The 21,794-nt window shown below is 44.4% G+C and overlaps 1 long non-coding RNA gene across 3 annotated transcripts in view; it reads left to right on the top strand.

Moving 5' to 3' along the window:
• Positions 1-21,794, top strand: part of LOC128312623 (uncharacterized) — a 65,694-nt gene that overhangs the window by 22,622 nt on the left and 21,278 nt on the right. Inside the window, exon 2 of one of the 3 annotated variants that reach the window (XR_008292129.1) lies at positions 18,710-18,806. The exons of the other annotated variants lie outside the window; for them this stretch is intronic. This is a non-coding gene — a long non-coding RNA (uncharacterized LOC128312623). The remainder of the gene's footprint in view (positions 1-18,709; positions 18,807-21,794) is intronic. 3 annotated transcript variants of the gene reach the window in all.

Below are 21,794 nucleotides of genomic sequence, written 5' to 3'. Positions count from 1 at the left end.
TTTATTTTTTAGGCATTCTATTTTATTTGATTTTATTTTTCCTTTCATCTAAGAGTAGCTTAATGGAAAGTTTTTAAATTGTCAGAGTGAAAGGCTTTTTAAAAATATACTATTAATTTCTAACTTTTATAGCAAATTGATAAGAAATATTGGTTTTCACCTTGTAGTGATGCTTTCCTTATGAACAAGCATGTGATCAATTGTTGTGAATGTTCGATATGCACTTCAGACGGTCTATTCTCCATTACCAAAGTGTAATAGTCATATATCCATATTTGCCTTATCAATTATGTTGCTTAGATATTCTTTATTCCTAGTCATTTTTTGTCCACTTGATCTCTTTTGTATGTTAAAGTCTCCTACTGTTGGTATTTTTCTATTTATCCTTAAAAAAATTATCATTTTGATGAACATCAATTAATCAACCTTTGCCTATGGTTTGTGATTTGAGATTTTGTTTAAGAAGTCCTTTCCCAAACAAATCAAAACCACAATGAGATACCACCTCACACCTGTCAGAATGGCTAACATTAACAACTCAGGCAACGACAGATGTTGGTGAGGATGCGGAGAAAGAGGATCTCTTTTGCACAGCTGGTGGGAATGCAAACTGGTGCAGCCACTCTGGAAAACAGTATGGACGTTCCTCAAAAAATTAAAAATAGAACTACCCTACAACCCAGCATTTGCACTACTAGGTGTTTATCCAAGGGATACAGGTGTGCTGTTACAAAGGGACACGTGCACCCCCATGTTTATAGCAGCACTATTGACAATAGCCAAAGCATGGAAAGAGCCCAAATGTCCATCAACTGAAGAATGGATTAAGAAGATGTGGTATAGGGGCACCTGGTGGCTCAGTTGGTTGTGTCCAACTTTGGCGCAGGTCATGATCTTGCAGTTCATGGGTTCAAGCCCTGCATCAGGCTCTGTGATGACAGCTCAGAGCCTGGAGCCTGTTTCAGATTTTGTGTCTCCCTCTCTCTCTGCTCCTCCCCCACTAGCACTCTGTCTCTCAAAAATGAATAAACATTAAAAAAAATAATTTAAAAAAGATGTGGTATATATATACATTTACATATATATGCATATATATACAAATATATATACATATATATATATACATATATATACATATATATACACACACACAGACAAACACACACACAATGGAGTATTACTTGGCAATCAAAAAGAATGAAATCTTTTCATTTGCAACAACATGGATGGAACTAGAGGTATTATGCTAAGCAAAGTTAGTCAGAGAAAGACAAATATCATATGACTTCACTCATATGTGGAATTTAAAATACAAAACAGATGAACATAAGGGAAGGGAAGCAAAAATAATATACACACAAAGAGGGGGACAAAACATAAGAGGCTCTTAAATATAGAGAACAAACTGAAGTTTACTGGAGGGGTTGCAGGTGGGGGAATGGGCTAAATGGGCAAGAGGCATTAAGGAGGACACTTGTGATGAACACTGGGTGTTACATGTAGGGGATGAATCACTGGATTCTACTGCTGAACTCATTATTGCACTATATGCTAACTAACTTGGATGTAAATTAAAAAAAAAAAAAAAAAAGAAGTTCTTTCCCATTGGGGCGCCTGGGTGGCTCAGTCAGTTAAATGTCCAATTTCAGCTCAGGTCATGGTCTCATGGTTCGTGAGTTTGAGCCCTGCATCAGGCTCTGTACTGACAAGTGTGGAGCCTGGAGCCAGCTTTGGATTCTGTGTCTCCCTCTCTCTCTGCCTCTCCCCCACTTGCACTCTGTCTCTCTCTGTCTCAAAAATAAACATTAAAAAAATTTTTTTAAAAAGAAGTCCTTTCCCATCATTAGGTCATAAACATAACCCTTTATGTTTTATTTTGTTGACTTCAGAGTTTAACATTTTACAATTTGTCTATTATCCATCTGGATTTCATCTTTGTAGATTGTGTTAAGCAGTAATTCAATTTTATCATTTCAATTTGATCATTTCCATAACAGTTTTCCCAACACCCTCTGCTAAACTGAAATTGTTTATTTAAATTTCTATATATATATAGGCTTACCTCTGAGATTTCTATTCTGTTCCCTTGGCCTATTTGTCTGCTCCTGCATCAGTATTACAGTATATATCTTTGTAGTGTTGCTTACTATCTACTTAGTAAAACAAGTTACATTTTATTGCTCTTTTAAAAACTTATCTTGGGGCGCCTGGGTGGCTCATTCGGTTAAGAGTCTGACTTTGGCCCAGGTCATGATCTCACAGTTCATGAGTTTGAGCCCCGCATCGGGCTCTGTGCTGACAGCTCAGAGCCTGGAACCTGCTTCGGATTCTGTGTCTCCCTCTCCCTCTCTGCCCCTCCCCAGCTCATGCTCGCACTCTGTCTCTGTCAAAAATAAATAAACTTAAAAAAATTAAAAATAAAATTAAATAAAAACTTATTCATATCCCTTTACTCTTTCATATAAATTTTACATTGTTTATCCAAGTTTCTAAAAAAAAAATGTAACTACATTTATTGGGACTGTATTGAATTTGTACCTGGCAGAGAAGTGACATTTTGAAAATTAATATTGTCTCAGCCAAGAGCTTGAAGTATCCTTCCATTTTTCAGATCATCTTGTCTTTTGATAGAGTTGTTAAGAAATTCTCCTCTCTCTTTCTCTCTCTATATATGACAGAATATATATATATATATCTTAATTTCTAGTCATATACTTCTTACTTCTCTTTATTTCCTTATAGTCTAAAACAGGAACTTTATCCTTTTCTTATTACTGATATTAAAGAGATGGGGTGCCTGGGTGGCTCAGTCAGTTGAGTGACCAACTCTTGATTTTGGCTCAGGTCATGATCTCAGGGTCATGGGACTGAGCCCCGCATCTGGTTCTGCACTGAGCTTGGAGCGTGCTTAAGATTCTTTCTCTCTCTCTCTCCCTCTGCCCCTCTCCCCCACTCACATTCTCTCTCTCTCTAAAATATAAATAAATAAATAAATAAATAAATAAATAAATAAATAAATAAAATAAATGATATTAAAGAGAATGCATGAAGTTTGATGTTTGCTGCAGGATTTTAATATGTAATCTTTATCAAGTTAATGAAATTCCATTATACTTGTAGGTTAAACAGTGGTTTTTTTTTTAATTTATAAGTGTTGAACTTTATCAAATGCTTTTCTGCATCAATCTAAAAAATCCCATCATATTTCTCTTTCAGTTTATTAAATATTAAGTTATGTTGGAAGATTTACTATGTTAAACCATCCTTGCATTCTTGCAAAGGACTTTATAGGTTATGCTGCTTATTTTTTTATAATATATTACCAGATTTGACTATTTAATTTAGGTTCATAATAAAATATCTTTTTTCAAAAATGTCTTTATAATTAACTTTTTTAGGGTTGTTCTTAACTAGTTTTGGCATCAAAATCATGTTTACCTCACAGAATTAACTAGGGAACTTTATGTCTTTGGATATGTTTTAGAACAACTTGTATAACTTGAACATGTGTATATGATTTGAAAATTTTATAGTTTTTACCTTTGAAACCATTTTGGCCCAGATTTATTTGTTTTTTGAGGTGGGGATGGGGGTAGAAGGGAGAGTTTTGACTACCAATTCAATTTTGTTAATGTTTTCTGGTTTATTATTCATATTCTCATGAAACTTTGGTTTTCTATATTTTTATGGAATTTTATTAATTTCACTTACAGTTTCAGATTTTTTCCACATATAATCAAGTACTCCTTTATTGTTTTAAAAATATCAGGGTGTCTGGTTGGCATAGTTGGTTGAAATCCAACTCTTGATCTCAGCTCAGGTCATGATCTCAGGGTCACGGGATCGAACCCCACATCAGGCTCTGCACAGAGCATGGAGCCTGTTTGGGATCCTCTCTCTCTCCCTCTCCCCCTCTCCTCAGTTTGCATGCTCTCTCTCTCTCTCTCTCTCTCTCTCTTTCTCAAATAAAAATATATATTCACAGTTCTCAAGTGAAAGTAAGAGTTAAGTGGAAGAAGTAAGAAGTTATTACCTCTTTTTGTTCTCTATTTTCTCCCATGTTTTGCTTTTATACTTATCTTTTTTTCTTGATGAGTATTATTTTTTATAATAATTCCATTTTTGCTTTTGTTAATTGTCATTGTTTTATTGGATCGATCACTGTCCTAAGAGTTACAGTTTTATTCTGTCCTGTTCAGTTTTGTTTTTTGGTTTTTTTATGTTGTTTTTTTTTGGGGGGGCTTTACTTTGTTGCTCTTTTTCCAGTTTCTTAAATTGAGCACTTAGCTTATATGTTCTTGATCTTATGTTTTAAAAAATGCATTTTAAATTATAGTTTTCCCTCTGAAAAATGCTGTTTTTTTTGTTTTTTTAATTTTTTTTTTCAACGTTTATTTATTTTTGGGACAGAGAGAGACAGAGCATGAACGGGGGAGGGGCAGAGAGAGAGGGAGACACAGAATCGGAAACAGGCTCCAGGCTCTGAGCCATCAGCCCAGAGCCTGACGCGGGGCTCGAACTCACGGACCGCGAGATCGTAACCTGGTTGAAGTCGGACACTTAACCGACTGCGCCACCCAGGTGCCCCAAGAAAAATGCTGTTTTTAACAAATTGTGTTTTCATTATCATTTAGTTTTAAGTATTTCCCTAATTTCCTTCTTAAACCAGGGTCTCTTTGGTAATATATTATTTACTTCCCAAATATGTGGGATTAAGGAAAATTCTCTTTTATGTTGCTTACAGTTGCACTGTATCATGTTTAGGAAACACGTTCTGTGTGAAATTCATCCTTCGGACTTTATGGAGGCTTTATGTCTTTGTGCCTGGTCAGTTTTTGTACATGTCCCACGTGTGCTCCACGTCAATGTGTATCATCTGTTTCTTGGGTTTAGGTAGAGTTCTCCATATATCTATTTAGTACAGTGTTCAGATCTTGGTATCTGCTTATTTTATTTTGTCTGCTTGATTTATCAGTGTCTGAAATGGTATGTTAAAATATCCTAGCATAATTATTGATTCGTGCATTTATCTGTAATTTTGTCCATTGTTGCTTTATATATTTTGATACTATAATGGTGGGGACACATCTTCATGATTGTAATATGTACATTTCATTTTTTCCTTTAAGTGGTTTATAACATCTGTATTTTTTTCCTAGTATTTTATCCTAAATTCTGTCTTGTGAGATACTATATTTCATTGTTTCAAAGTCAGGTGTCTTTCCACATTTTAACATCTCTAAATTGAGTTGCTTCTTACACTTGCTGTCAGAGAGGCAGCAGATGTGACCTAGTTGTCATTGTCAGTGCTTATATGAACATAATGATAGCTGTTCTTTTCGTCATTACTTCAAATGAATTACGTGCTTTGTCGGCACTATATGTGTTTAGTTTAATTGCTGTTTAAAATGTTTTCAAAAGCTTATGTTATGATTTGGCACTGAAATGAAAAGTATTAATATGAAAGTTTAATAATATAATACAGAAAGACATGGAAATAGAGCAAAGAGCATACATTTGCTATTAAGAAAACAATGATTTGCTGTTGGAGAAATGACTGCAATTCTAGATTTTCATGCAAAGCAATAATCAATGCTTTATGAAACCAAGAACTGAAGTTACCCCCAAATAGATGGAGGTATATCACTTTTGTTTCTAAGATTCATGCAGAAGGAATGCCTGTCACACCAAGTGCTCCAACCAGAGGGAAGACAGTTTTTCCACATCCCCCTGGAATGGATGAAAGAAAATTAAAAACAGCAGGAAGCTGTTATGCCTATTGGTATGTCATGAGAACTATAGTCAAGGTGTCCAATGGAACCGTATAATTATATGTGATTATTATATATAATCATATAACATTGTCTTTTGTGGCTAGCTTCTTTTGCCTATCGTAATGTTTTCAAGGTCAGTCATGTTATACCGTGTATCCATACTTCATTTTTTATTGCCAAATGATATTCCATTGAACAGCCATACCACATTTTGTGTATCCATTTACTAGTTGATAGACATTTAGGTCATTTCCCCTTTTTGGCTACTATGAATAATGCTACTATGAACCTTCATGTACAAGTTTTTGTGTAGACATATGTTTTTAATTCTCTCAGGTATTTAGAGGTTCTGGAACCAATTCTAATGTGTATATGTGTGTGTTTGGGAGGGGTGGTTTCCCATATCACCAAGCAATTTTTGGACTCCAGATAAGTATCTTAAAATTCAATTCTCACGCTATCTACCCAGAGATAGCATCACATTCTGTAAGTTAAGCACTCAGTCCTGCCTGCAACACTGCCCCCTCCTCCACCCCACTTCAGCTGCCAATCACCAGTCCAGGTTGTCACCTGGGCTTTGGACTGATTGGCTATAGATTGAAGGTTCCAGTGACCCCCTCCTTGTGTTCAGTTAATTTTCTGGAGTGGCTCAAAGAGCTCAGAGAAACATTTTATTTACTGAATCACCCGTTTCTTAAAAAAGGCTATAACTTGGGGGCGCCTGGGTGGCGCAGTCGGTTAAGCGTCCGACTTCAGCCAGGTCACGATCTCGCGGTCCGTGAGTTCGAGCCCCACGTCAGCCTCTGGGCTGATGGCTCGGAGCCTGGAGCCTGTTTCCGATTCTGTGTCTCCCTCTCTCTCTGCCCCTCCCCCGTTCATGCTCTGTCTCTCTCTGTCCCAAAAATAAATAAACGTTGAAAAAAAAAATTAAAAAAAAAAAAGGCTATAACTTGGGAAATATATTTAAAATATATTTAAATTAAATTCACCAGGTAAATCTTTATGATTCTTTAAATTTTCTGTCTTTGGTTATTTCTCCCTTATTATTTATTCTTATGGTATTTTTTAAAATTTTCTTTAAGTGACTAAACACATTTACTTAAAAAAGAATTATGCAATAAAACGAACTTTTTTATCCTTTTGGCATATAAGTCTATGAACTGTAACAGATAGATAGATTGATCAATCTGTGTAAACACTACCATAATCAGGATACAGAATATTCTATGATCTTAAAGAACAAAACTCTCATGCTATTTGTACTCTCCCCCTATTCCCAGCCCCTGTCAATCACTGATCTGTTCTCTATCACTACGATTTTATCTTTTAAAAAATTACATGTTAAAATAATCATACAGTATATAACCTTTTGAGACCATCTACTTTTACTAATCACAATGCCATTGAGATTCATCCAATTTGTTCCAAGTATCAATATTTTTTTCCATGTTATCGCTCAGTAATATTCTGTTTTATGGATGTACCACATTCACCCATTGGGGAACATTTGTGATATTTTTGGTACCTGCTAAGGTACCTGTATACAGGTGTTGGGGTGAACTTAAGTTTTCTTTTTTCTAGGATAAATTCCCAAAAGTAGGGTTGCTGAGTCATATAGTAAGTATACATGTAGCTTTTTTTTAAAAATTGAAGTACAGTTGACATACAATGTTACATTCATCTCGGGTGTACATCCTAGCGATTTCTCAAGTCTGTAAGTTATGCTATGCTCACCACAAGTGTAGCTACCATCTGTCACCATACAACACTATTACAATACCATGGACTGTATTCCCTATGCTGCGCCCTTTAATACAGTGACTTATCCATTCCATAACCGGAAGCCTGTGACTACCACTCCCCTTCGCTCCTCTTTGCCCATCCTTCCCTGTTGGGCAATGATCAGTTTGTCCTTTATTTATGGGTCTGTTTCTGCTTTTTGTTTGTTTATCCACTTGTTTTTGTTTCTTAGATTCCACATATAAATGAAATCATGTGGTATTTGTCTTTGTCTGACTTATTTATTTAGTATAATACTCTAGGTATAACTTTTTAAGAAAATGCTAAACCATGTTCTAGGTTGCAATACCATTTTGCATTCACATCTGAACTATAACCAAACACTTCTAAGCACTGTTTTCCAAGGTGCTACCATGAGACATGTCTAAACACTGCATGAGAAGATGAGCATAGAGTCTCCTCTGTGAAGCCCTGTGTTTAGAAGTGTGTGGTTCTTATAGTTCATTCTCCTGTGAGACATGTTTTAAAAATATCCTTAAGAGAACTAAGTATATGAGTGCATTGTTTTATTTATTTACATTTGCCCGGTACATTTGTCCATCTTTTGGTGCTTCTCTTGTATTCTGTGTTGATTTGGGTTTCATTTTGTGATTTATTCTGAAAACCTTTTCTAAAAACAGATGGGAGGACTCATTTGCAATTATCTGTAGGCCAGATATATTAAGTTGGAGCTCCATCTCAAATCCTTTTTCTCTTTCAAATTCTTTTTAGCTCTTTGTGTGTCATTTTGGTTGCCTGTCTCATTTCTAACTTCCGTGTCCCTTTATAATATGTTTTATTCATGTCTATACTTTCTTTTATTCACTTTAGTATTCTCACATCTTGTATTTCTGCTTTGTGATCTTCCTTCATGTATGTTGTTGCTTTATAAAGTTTTGTTTTGTTTTTTTTAATTCATAGAAAGATGTTTTGTTATTGACAATTTTATGGCAACATTTTTTAGATGAGTATTCTTTCCTGTTAAGTTTTGCTGATCTTACTCACTTTTCCCCATTTTTGTCTTTGTATTGACGGCATGCTAGCAGTTTTTTACTTCATGTCTTGAATTGGATTTTTCATTGACAATTTCTGGGAACTGCCAGTCTCACTCTTTGGATGTTTTTATACTGTTTCCTCCTTTGTTCTTGTACATTGCCTCCTGCTCATGCTCCCTCCCTTCTACACCTTGTGTGGGTCTGGTTATAAGTCTATCACTCCTAGTATGTCCCTTACCCATAGGAAAGGAGATTTTGTTATTGTCTCCTGAGATCTGCTGGAAATGACTCTTCTCCAGTTTCAGCTTCTCCTGCATCGTCCCATGTGGTTTCTGAGTAAAAGTCAGTTTATTTTAATTGTCCTTACACAGATTTTGAGTCTATAGATTACCGTGCCCTCCTTTTGCTGAAGGTGGAGTCTACACCTTTTTTTCCATTATCCTGCAAATTTTGTAGTCTGTCTGGGAGGGGGCAGGAGAAATTACTATCGCACACCACTCCCATGTTTGTTCCCCAACTCTCAACACCCCACTCTGTAATGATTTGGTTAAGGCACTTGTGGTCTGTGAGACCACAACCATCATTTCTAAACTAGGTTCACAGTCACCCACAATGGCTTGTCTCCAGTCACCCATCTTTTTTTTTAGATTTTTAAAAAAATGTTTATTTATTTTTGAGAGAGACGAAGTACAAGCAGGGGACGGGCAGAGAGAGAGGGAGACACAGAATCTGAAGTAGGCTCCAGGCTCTGAGCTGTCAGCCCAGAACCTGACACGGGGCTCAAAGCCATGAACCACGAGATCATGACCTGAACTGAAGTTGGACGGTTAACCGACTGAGCCACCCAGGCGCCCCATCCAACCACCCATCTTATATGTCCAGGCATCATTTTGTGTAGTCTCAACTATGTTGTCATTCCTAACAACAGATAGAAGAGTTGGCTCTGCATATTCAGATTATATTCATATTCATACATATTTTTTTTGTTGTGTTAATTCATCCACCATTAACATTTCCTTTCCTTTACCTTGACATTATACAGGCCTGCCTGGTATAGAAACATTCCACAGAGGGTTTCCAAGTAGCTAATGCAAGGGTGTGGCTGCCCTTTCTAGGATCATCTATTTCCTGGAGAGTGGCCCTTCTTCTCAGTCATTTTTACAAGCTCATCCACTTCAACAGAGCACATTCTTTAGCACTCTCCATACCTTCAGATCTTACCAGAGCCATTTGCTTAAGTGCCATCATCAGCATATGACATGTTGTTCTAAATTTGTCAAGCACCTTCACAAGGTTGTCTCCCCTGAAGATTTATTGTCTTAGAATATCACCACTGTTATGGACTGCATAACATTCGTGTCCCCCAAAATTCATATAGTGAAACCCTAACCCCAATAGGATGGTATTAGGATGTGGGGGTCTTTAGGAGGTAATCAGGTGATGAGGCTGGAGCCTGCATTATAAGAAGAGGAAATGAGTTAGCCCTCTTTTTCCCTGTCATGTGAGGATACAAATGAGAAGTCAGCTGTCTATAAACCAGGAAGAAGTCCCTCACCAGAATCTGACCATGATAGCATCCTGATCTTGGACATCCAGCCTCCAAAACCATAAGAAGTAAATGTCTGTAGTTTAAGCCACCCAGTCTGTGGTAATTTGTTATAGCAGCCCAAACTGACTGATAGATGCCAGTGGGTGATCGCCCCTGCTTGGAGCCAGTGGACACTGGTGAGGTTTTCAGGGTCCCACCCCCTTCTACACTGTCCATGTCCCCCCCTTGGTGGTCAGCCTCTCAATCTGCTCCTATCCCCTGATGAGGACCAGGATGTTGCTAGCTGGAGGCCCAGAGCAAGTTTGACTGTGGTGGGGGAATAGGTGCAAGGGCTCTGACACCCACAGAGCCAGTCTCTGTGGCTGCCTGATCACCACCCCCTCCCCAGCCACCTACCTCTGAGTGGGCCAAGTGCTCTGGCTCTCTAATTTCTAATAGAAACCTCAAGAGCAAATACGCGTAATTCCTGACAAGTTCCTGTTCTCCTCCCTCATGACAATTTATGCACAATTTATCTTCTGGGAAGGAACACCCAGCCCCTGGCACAGCTTCCTTAAGATTCCTAATTTGTCATCCATTCCAAGAGAAAGGAAAAATAATTCATTACAGAGTGAGTACTGAGAGTGAGGTGAGATGGGGAATCTCAACCCTGGAAAGGGTGATTTGGCTGAGGGGCCCCATATTGCCCTGGATGTGTGGCTCCTGGCTGCCGGCTCTGTTCTCTACACCCTATTCTCTACCTGACACTAGCCCTGTTTTATGGCCCTCTGGACTTCCCATGTCCTGACCCCCCTACTGCCTGTAGTCAGAGGGCTCTTACAATGCATCCCATGGGGGGGTTTTGCTCCATTTTTATATGGCTTGGCCTGTCTGCAGCTTTTAACTCTGTTTTTTTATTACAAATGTAATACATGCTGGTTACAGGAAAATGCAACTAATACATAAGTATGTTAAGTGAAATACACAATTTTCTTTTCTCATTGCCTTCCTCCAACCCTGATTTCCATTTTCAGGGGTGACCACTATTGACACCCTGGTGGATATTCATCCAGATTATTTTCTGTGCACCTGCAAAAATACACACATACCTATATATCTGTATTAGATACTGTTGGTGCTGCCTAGATTTTCTTCCTCTGGCCAATGTACCATCCAGGCTGCTATTGGTTCAGAGTTACACCCTCTTTTGGAGAGCCACCCTCAGCAGAAATGATCTGCCTCATCGAGCAATGTCTGGAAATTCTTGCCCATCCCATGGGGTAACTCCCAACCAATGACTGAATAATACAGGTACAAAAGCCTGACCTCCTTGCTACGAGGTGGGCAGCTCTGTGGTGCCATTCATGTGCCAGAGCTCCTGGTGGGATCAAGTGAGGCTGGACCCACGATCTTGCCTGGCTTCTTCCCTGGCCCTTCCCTGTTTCCCTCACCCCTTATGGGTTCCACCTGAGAGCACTCAACAACCCCCTTGCACATGAATGTACATGTACAATGAATAGTACATAGGTATAGATGCATATATACACATAGGTATTTTCAGAAAGGAGCCTGTGCTTATCCAAACCATTTGGTGATTTACTTTTTTCACTTTGCAGTGTACCATAGATACCTCTGAATATAAGTCTATTTTATTTTTTATGGCAGCAGAGATCTCACTGGAATGGATTTCCCATAATTTAAGTAATCAATAGTCCTGCTAATGAAATTGAGTTTGTTCTTCATTCAATGAGTGGTACAAAGTGCTACTGCATGCCAGGTGCTGCCTTAAGCACTGGGGTTGCCTCCAATTTTTCTCTCTTACAAAAAATATTAATTTTTTTATGCATATTCAAGCATGTGCATAAAAGTGGCTTTGAAGGACAAGTTCTTGGAGGTGGATTTGTGGATCAAGGGGAAACTGCATTTACAGGGTTAATGGTGAGCTCTGATGATACCTCTTCGCTAGGTATCTATTTTCCTCTTTCTAACCTCCTCTGCAACCCATCCACCTGCTCACTGAATGCCTAGAAACCCTCAGGCAGCCAGGACTTTCTGTTCAGCCCTCCTTGCTTTCGGGCTCTTCTTTCCCTGGGCTGCATCCACCCGCCCTTCCTGCAACACCAGGCATTTGGATACCAAGGGCTCCTAGACCAGCTTTCTCCCAGGTCCCATTTTACATAGGAGGTAAGTGGGACTCAGAGAGGGTAAGTGGCTGTACTGGTCAGAATTCTCCAGGAAAACAGAACCAGTGAGAGATATATAGATATATATAAGAAGAGATTTATTATAGGAATTGATTTATGCAGCTTTGGAGGCAGAGGAGTCCCACGATCTGTCACCTACAAGCTGGGGAACCAGGAAGGCTGGTGGTATAATTCAGTCTGAACCTGAGCTCCTGAGAAAGGAGGGGGCTGGTAGTGCAAGTTCCAATGTGAGTCTGAAAGCCTGAGACCCTGTAGCACTGATATCCAAGGGCAGGAGAAGATGGATGTCTCAGTTCAAGCAGAGAGTGAATTCACCCTTCCTCCACCCTTTGGTGGATTGGATGATGGGAAGGGCAATCTGCTTTATTCAGTTCACCAATGCAAATGCTAGTGTCTTCTGGAAACACCCTCACAGGAATACCCAAAGTAATGTTTTACCAGCTATCTGGCATCCCTTAGCCCAGTCAAGTGGACACAAAAAATTAACCATCATAGTGACCCACTTTTCTGGACCCCCTTGTCTAGGTTTCTACCAAGCATCTACACTGGGCTCTCCCAGAGGCACTTCAAATTCACCAGGTCCCAAATCATTTTGGGACATGTCCCATCGTCTTAGAAGTAAGTTTCTCAAGATCAAAGAGAATTTGGAGAAAACTGGGGAGAACAGACCATTTTTACTGGGTCTTAGTTCTTCTCTGAACGGTGACTACATTGAGTTGTGCCCCTCCAGTGCCTGCTGCAATACCTCATTGCACAGGAGGTAGTAGATAAATGTGAAATAAATGAGGGACTGAGAATCCATGCTCTTTCACTAGGAAAATGTATGGCTTTCCTGATGTAGCAAAAATTGAGACAGAAACCTGAGGCTGTCCTTTGATTTTCTTTCTCTGAATAATCGTTTTAAGTGAGAGTGACTGGTACACTGCTGGGGTCTGTGTTTGTTGGTAAACCTTTTCGGAGGGCAGTTTCGTAATCTCTGTGGAAAGTCCCCAAATTATGCATGCCTTTAATTTTACCTATCAAAATTCTAAAGAAAGAGTTTAGGATGTATGATAAGGTTTAGTCACAAGACTTATCTTTGTGAGGGCTCTTTAATATGGAAGACAAGTTGAAAAGAACCCATGTGTCCCACAATAGGAGAGTGGCTAAATTCTGGAACTTGCATACATTGGAATTCTGTGTAGCCATCACAATTTATTACTGAAGTATATTTTTTATATCGAAAGAGAGTCATAATAAGTTGTTAAACTGAGTCCCGTTGCAAAATAGTATGTACCCTATGGGAAAGTTTTAAAACAAAAATGTATATACGGGCATATTTGAAAATATCTGGCAGGGCCTTGCTACTCAAAGTGTAGTCCCTGGACCAGCAGCCTCCATACCAGCGAGGTCCTGGTGCCCTGCAGCACAGCATCCACTCAAATGCAATGTCTGTGTGTGGGACCATGAGGCATTTCTGTCTGTCCTGTTTGCTTATTTATTGGTGACAAATGTATATCATCGGCATAATGAAGAAAGAAGAGGGATGGATGTTCTCTCAAAGCACACTGGTGGGCTTCACTGTCATCGAAACTTTCTGGGCTCTTTCCCATCTGAAAGGGTGGCAGGCTGGCCAGGTCACTGCAGTCTGGGTTCCTGTTGAGCACCCTCATTTTAAGCCTCAGCCCTTCTTGGGTGCATTTCACTCTCCCAGGCTGGCTCTTGGCTTAAGAAGTGGCATTTTCAGAGCCACTGCTTTTTTCTAAGGGGCTCTGCTGCTTCCAGGGCAGGGCATGAGGTGGAAGGCACTCAGCACCCACAGTTCGGGCACAGCCAAGGCCTTCTGGCCAGCCTTCCTACCCCACTGCATGGTCTTCCCATTAAGATTCAGGCTAGCGTGGTGGATTAGGTCATCTCTTTTCCAGTAAGCGAGTTGGCTACTTATGCATTCTCCTGTGGCACCACCGCCAGACACATTTCTCAATCCTCTTCCGCTGGTCGGACAAGGCCAGGAACAGGCCAAGTCCACCTTCCTTATGTCAATCTGTCAGGCTGTGGCAGGTGGCTCCTTTGGAAGGCCGCCGCCCTTGTCCCTGGCTGTCCAGGAGACCGTCTGCCTCCAACTCCAGTGACGTCAGGCAAATGCTCCACCTGCAGAGGAGAACAGCTGCTTCTCTGGAGCGTGACTCTTCCGGTCGGAATCCCAAGACACATAATGAGAGCATGACAATAGTTGGCGCCTCTCGGCATGCATTTACATGGGGCGGCGATGTTCTCCAGAGCCTCTGCAACAAGGAAGAACTTCATCCCCGTGGCATAGGGGCGGACCGAGCCCTCCTGTTTCTTCTACTTGAGCAAGGAGGGACCTGGGTTCCTGTCCAGCTGGAGTTCTGACAGCTGGTGACCAGAGAGTGGAGTTGCCAGCGCAAATATTTGATTACAGCCTACAGTTTCCCATAATCAGAGTGACCATTGTTTTTCAGACCCTAAAAAAATGCTGAGACCTGTTACCTGGTCTCACTTACTTTATTTCTTTCTTACTGAGCACTGATCTCCCTTCAGGTTTTGGACCGACTTATGTGGGTGGTTTTGGGGAGGCAGAGAGACTCAAGATACCTAAGATGGGTTTGTACTTCAATGTGCCTATCACATGGATGGGAGGGTCACCTTGGCTGGATGGCACCTGAGATCAGCCCTTCTCACATCTTTGCCCACAAATCTCCTAGGGATCCTGAGGGAAATGCAGATCCTGACCCAGGAGCTGGGCTGGGCTGGGCCAAGCTCATGGTACAAATGATGTGGCTGCTCCAAAGACACGTGCTGGGGACCAAGGCCTGAGAGGACATTTGGGCTCATAAGCTCATTTTCAGAAAAGTCCACCCAGGAAAGGGGAAGCTCCATGCACACAGTTGTGATTGGAGGAGGCTGGGTGGGGTTAAAGCTTCTCCCTGCCCTCTCTTCCTCCATCTTTGTCATCCTGTCACCTCTCATGTCCAGCACCCTGCAGTTGGCAAATGCTCCTATGTGGCCCATGCCAGCCTAAGGGATTGTAGGGGATTTGCCCCCCTTGGCACTAGCACGTCTGGTCCTTTCTGCTGACTCTAGGGACCTGGTCCTGCACCAGGGTCCTCAGGGCAGGACCACTATCCCGCTGACTTCACCGGAGTGGAGTACGTGTGGAGCCAGCATCATCAGAAAGACATGGGGAGGGGTGTACTATACTGTTCTAGCACTTTCCTGTACGTTCCCCCCAAAATGTCTAACAAAACCAGAGGACATCAGGATTCCTTGGTGACTCCTCCTCTCTCCTCTCTGGGCTCTTTTATTATCTTTTGTTTCCTTCTCATCCCCATTTCTCACCACCCCTGAGGACTCTGTGCTGGCCTTCAGGGTCCCAGGTCTCTGCTGACCCTCGTACAGCCTCATTAGTTCCTTAGATGATGGTTCAACTCAGGGCTGAACTTTGTACTTGATTAAGTACATGGATCTAATGAGCCCCCAGACGTAACACGGCAACATTCATTACCCTGATAAATATGACCCCTTATAGTGTGCACATGACAACGCCATAATCCCAGAGCTCCTGTGAAAGGAACTCCCAGACGTGTGTTCTTCCTGGCCTCTTGGGGCTCTTCCCAGAGGCAAGACAGAAGAGGGGGGAGCAGTGATTTCAACATTTATTGATTGATTGATAGAAATATCATTAGACCAGCCTTGTGTGGGGTCAGGATGAGGTGGGGTTGGAAGGGATAAAGAGTCATATCAGACTTGGAACTCTTCCTGAAGGATTACTCTTTGGGGGAGAGGGAGAGTGCCTGGCTGAAGGCAAGAAGGGGTAATAAAGAAGCAGTGCCCATCTGGAGTGAGTCATCCTGACTGTGAGATCAAGAAGGGCTTCAGGGAGAAGACAGCTTCTGAGATTTCAGTGATGAGTTAGAATTGGGTGGATGGAAGAAGAGATGGGAGAGAGCACCAGAGAAGGGCTGAAACAAAGGTTTGGAGACCTCCCACTCACACTGTGTTTAGAGAGTGCATGGACATCAGGCGGTGGGCCTGTGTGCCCGGTGTGGTGGAAGATGAACCCAGGATGAGAGTTCAGGGCCAGGCAAGGCAAGGGACCTGTGTCTTGAAGGCAAGGCAGGAACCATGGAGGTCATAGGGCAAAAAGCACTGGTGCAAGGAGGCACTCAAGTGTTGAAGGAAGAAATGATCAGATGTGTACTTTAGTTAGCTTTTTTCAAAATGCATTGGATGAAAAAGGACCCTATGATCAAACAGATATAGGAAACACCGCGTGACTCCAAACTAAATGTGTTTATTTGCTGTGGGAGGCTCTCACTGTCTTCTCACCAACACAGTGAATCTATGTTAGACATTGAGAAGAAAAGTTGGCAGTGAGCAGAGGGGTAGGGGGGAGCGCAGCCTTTTCCACTTACATGGGACTTTGTGGGTCACTGATCCATAGAATACACTCCTGGGAACTGCCACTCCCAGGGAGTACCCCTCCAGGCTGTTGGAGGGTGGCCTGAGAGGGCCTGGACCAAAGGTGGGAAGACTGAGAAAGGAGTGTGTGGTCATCGGAGGAGGAGACCAGAGCCTGCTCAGGACAGTGGCGCTGGGGATGCTGGGGAGGTGAATGGTCACTGGGCACGGCAGAATCCTCCCCGGGGTGACTCCTAGTCACTGTGTGCTTCCTGCCCCTTGGTGGGATGGGGCACCTTGGAATAAGATCACAGGACCAAGGAGACCTGGAGGCTGTGAGCTGGGGTGGGAGTCCTGGAGCACCAGCCCTGAAAACCCTGGCGGGGACCCCATATCCATCCCTGCTGTTTCCTTTCTTTCTGGTCATGGTCTCTCCTCTCCCAGAAGAAGGCAGAAGGCTGTGCTCAAAGAAGAAAGCCCCACACCCGCTTCATACTAATCTTGACCGCGTCTCTCCAAAGGGATAAAAGGCCTCCTGTCTAGGCCCTGCTTTCGTCCTCTGATACCCTGTCCTCCTCTCTGACCCCAGGCTTACTGGGTCCCAAGCTGCTCATCTTCCCCTGTCACTGCTTCTCAGAGGCAGGCAGGATTTGAGTCCTTCTAACCCCCTCCGGTCTGCCAATCTCCACCACCACATGCTGCAGAACAGGGTTAGCGAGGTGGGGGGTGGGGGGTGGGGCGGAGGCGGGGCCCGCGAGGAGCTGGGGGAGGGGTTAGAGGAGGGGCAGGGGAGTGTCCCCACGGCGGCTGCGAGGAAAGCCAGCACTCCAGTCCTTCTGGGTCGTCTGGTAACCTCTAAGCCTAGCCTCCTGGTTGAACGCTCCGCCCTGGTCCCTGCGCTGGCCGGGCCGACGTTCCTGCCCACAACGTGTCCCGCACAGTTGCCATCCGTGTCCCCTTGCAGCCTTAGTCACAGTCCGCGTTAACCGCTGCCCCGTGGACCTGTCTCCACCCAGCCGAGCAGCCCCACGCTCGTTCGGCCCGTGTGTCTCGTGTGCACACGGGGGTTTGCGCTCACAACCACGCACCGGGGCCCGGCCGCCCCTGCATCCGTCCCTGCGGGCCCTGTGCGATGGCCTGGTCTCTCTCTGCAAGGGGCACGGAGGTGACCAATCAGGCTCCTGAGGCAAAAGGGAGGCCAAGGTGTTGTCTCTGGGGGGGGGGGGGGGGGTAGGAAACTCGGGGAGACCGTGGCTGCGAGGGGAGCTGGGGAAGTGGGCCCGAGGGTGCGCGCTGCCGTCGGGGGTGGGGTGGGGAGCGCGGGTGTGGAGGCAGGCCACCAGCCCCATCCCTCGCCTGGGCCCCCCCCCCCGGGTTCCAGGGGACACGGAAGGACACGCTGCATCCTCAGAGCAACAGGATGGCCAGCGGCCCCCTCCCCGTGCCTGCCCCTACTCTGCGCTTTATTCTGAGGCAGACGGAGCTGACAGAGCAAGTGAGCCGGGTGTGGACTTTTGCTTTGGAGCCTCTTCCCCCACCCCCATGCACAGGGTGGTGTAGAGGGGAGAGGCTGGAGGCAGGAGAGGCGGGGAATGGCCTGAGGGTAGAAAGGAGGCACCTGGGCGACAGAAGGCAGGTGTGGGCTGACCTCCAGCCCAAATATGACAGGGGGTGGGGTGGGGTCTTCCCTCTGTAAGAAACGAGAGTGCCCCCAAGCCTTTCTGCTGAAAGGGAACACCTGTGGAGAGTTGATGCCCTTGACCTGCAGCGTCCTTGTGGACCCACATGCGAGGGCCCAGGCACACCACCCCCCAACACACACACTCAGAGAGGGCCCAGCTGTGCACAGACCCTTCCTGAGCACAGAGCTGGGGTCACAACCTCAGACAGCTGCACAAGGTTTTGTCCTCCCGCCCAGGCCCCTCAGTAATCAGCAGGAGTGTTCCTGGCACAGCCCCTACTGTTGACGCCATCCCTAACCCCCGTCCCCAATGAGTTATTTGAACTTGTGACGCCCTCCACCTGCAGGGCCAGCCCAGTGATGTCACCAGCTGATGTCACCACTGTAGAGGAACAGAGGCACACTACAGTTTCCCCACCTTCCTGCACCTGGCCAAATGCCCAGGTATGTGCTCCCCCCCCACCCCCCCACTGCTGCTGGAGGGCGGTGGCTGTTTGGCAGCCCTGAGGTGGCTGACGTTGCCCAGGTCGGGGCTGCAGGTGGAAGGTCTGAGCCAGATGTCAGAAAGGGCACACACTTGCTGCTGGGGGCCACTGGGAGGCCAGGGATGGAGCCCGCCCCCTCCTCTTCCTCCTCCTCCTCCCACCCTGTGGATGGCTCCAAGGAGCCGGGCAGGCCGCATGTCATCCACACACATCTGTCCCAATGCAGTCTCCCTGGCCTCTGGCTCCTGCTTAACTCAGACATCGGGAGGCACCAGCAGGAAGCAGAGAGTGACCGGGGAGCATTTCTTCTCCCTATTCTTCCACCTCCAGTTTCCCATGGTTGGTGGGACTGTCTACTAAACCCCTGGCTTCTGTCAAGCCCCATCTCCGGGTGACAGCTACCTCACCTTTGTCCCTTCACACCTCAAGAGGTCACTGGTCATTCCTCTTTTGGTCTCCTCAGCCCCTTCCCCACCTTTATAAATAGACAATCAGACGCTCCCCCATTGGACTGTGCTGTCCTGACTGGTGCCACTGGCTGGATGCTGCTTGTTCGTACGTGGCTCTCACTGGATTCATTCCATTTCCCGAAGTGTTGACTGAGTGACTACTGGGTACACTAGGCCTGTGTAGGTGCCAGGAAGACTTGGCTTACCATCGGCTGAACCAAAATTAGGGGAGAGATATGGTAGAGAATTGGGAGCCTGCGGTCCCAGTACCCTCAGCGGGCTCCCCAACATCTCAATGCGTGTCCCAGAAGGGAAAAAATGGTAACTGTTGGCAATCTTGTGTCATGGCCTCGAAATGAGCTGTATCAACTGAGAACATACATAAGTCACAGTCCACATTATATTTCATAACAGTCCAGTGCTATCATTTTTCACTAGAAGTTTTTTTTTTTTATTCTTTAACATTTATTTATATTTGAGACACAGAGAAAGACAGAGGACAAGTCGGGGAGGGGCAGGGAGAGAGGGAGACACAGAATCCGAAGCAGGCTCCAGGCTCCGAGCTGTCAGCACAGAGCCCAATGTGGGGCTTCAACTCACAGACTGCAAAATCATGACCTGAGCCGAAGTCAGATGCTCAACTGACTGAGCCACCCAGGCACCCCTCATTTTTTATTTTTTATCAAGACAGTCAAATAAAACCATCCCTGAAGAGGTTCGATTGTCCTCCCGCCATTTTTGTCATGCTCTCCTTCTGCACACAGGACAGGAGATGCATGCCCCATGCGCAACACATACACACACATACTCAGGCACACAAAACGTTCTATATTTCTGCGGGTACAAACGTATGTACAAAAACACACCAAAAGGTCTAGAAGCATCCACATCAAATCTATACCTGTGCCCCCTCTGAGGTTGTGGATGGTGGCAAGAGGGGCATTTAACTTTATCTATAAGGTCTGAAGTTTTAACAAAAAACTGCATTAATGCATTCCTTGAGTAATTACAATGCAGTAACTTGAAAGAAAATCTAATGAGGACAAGATGCTCTTCAGAGATAAGATCCTATAACATTGAAAATATAGAGAATGCTCGGGAATTGTTGTAAAGCCAAATAAATCATTAGATAAGTAACTAGGTAGGTAGAGAGAGAGAGATGATAGATAGATGATACATAGATAGATGATTGATAGATAGATAGATAGATATCTTGATCCCCTCTTATCCAATCAGGTCTGCTCAGTCACTGTTCATTGAGCTTATGGTCTAAAGAGAGGAAGATGGACATCAGCCTTCTATTGATGGTGTGTCCCAGGAGGGGGGCCTCTGCAAGCCCAATCAGGATAATGCAGGGGAGGCTTCCAGGAGTTACTCTAAGCAGAAACCAAAAGGCGAGTAAAGTGTAGGTAGTGGCAGGGATGGGAAGGGGAGAGGCGGCCTCGGTAGAGGGAGAAGCACAAGAAATCCCTGTGGATGGAGAGACCCAGTGCTTTCCCCACCTTCCCGTCCTGGAGGAAGGGGCCCAGTCCCTGACCGCCGTGAGCCACCACGGTTGAAAGGGTGCAGGCTGCATCTGGGCCCTGGGCCTCACGTCACCACCTGCTAGCTCACTCCACCTCTCTGTGTCTGAAAGAAGGATCTAGACCAGATGATTTACGGGAACCTCTTGTTCCTCTCTGGAAGGGGCTTGAGGCTTCTCAGGTTATTTACCAGGCCCAGAATGTGTCCCTCTTGGGGCCATCCTGTCCCGTCTGCACAGGCCTGTGTCTCCTTCTCAACGCCCTGTGGCGGTTCAGCCCAGTTTCAGCCCCCTCAGCCCGCTCGTGAAAGACATCAGGAGCTCAAGGAGCATCTGTCAGGTGGATGGAAATGTCCAGTCTTGGATGATGGACTTGGCTCTTGATTGAGGCCTCCACTGAAGGAAAGCTGGGCCTCTCGGGGGATCTTCCTTCTTCCTTCTCCAGGGATCCTGTAATCACAGCTGGTGAGAAACGTATTTTTCCTAATTAGCGCTTTAATACCTCATGCAAGCCATTAACAGGCTGGTGCAGTGGATACACATCTTTAGATGTAATTAGTAATGTCGTTAGCCTAATCCATAATCAATACGCAGGTAATTACTTCCTTGGGTTTTTATTTAGTCCTTGGGGTCTTGGTGCCATGAGGAATATCCATCTGCAGACGTGCTAATGGGTGTGTGTGTTGGCCACTGACATCCCAGCTCACCCAAAGACCCCTCAGGGGCACGGCTCGGCTGAAAGGACGCTGATGGCCAGATAGTAAGCTCTGGTCCTTGTGCCCAGTGAGGACTCTTTGGAGGCTGTGGCTGCAATGCCTCCTGGGTCCCTAAAGGACTCGGGCCCTTGCTCTGGGACTACACAGTCTACTTCAGAAACAAGGTCAAAGGATGGTCCCGGGGCCTGGGAGATCTCAGACCATGGGCAGTGCCCCCTGCATTGCCACCCTTCCAGAAGCATCTGCGGAGAAGCAAGATG

Source organism: Acinonyx jubatus, chromosome D2 (assembly GCF_027475565.1).
Source record: "Acinonyx jubatus isolate Ajub_Pintada_27869175 chromosome D2, VMU_Ajub_asm_v1.0, whole genome shotgun sequence".
Taxonomy (NCBI): Eukaryota; Metazoa; Chordata; class Mammalia; order Carnivora; family Felidae; genus Acinonyx; species Acinonyx jubatus.
The sequence above is the reverse complement of the archived record's forward strand: the minus strand, read 5'-3'. Positions and strand labels throughout refer to the sequence as shown.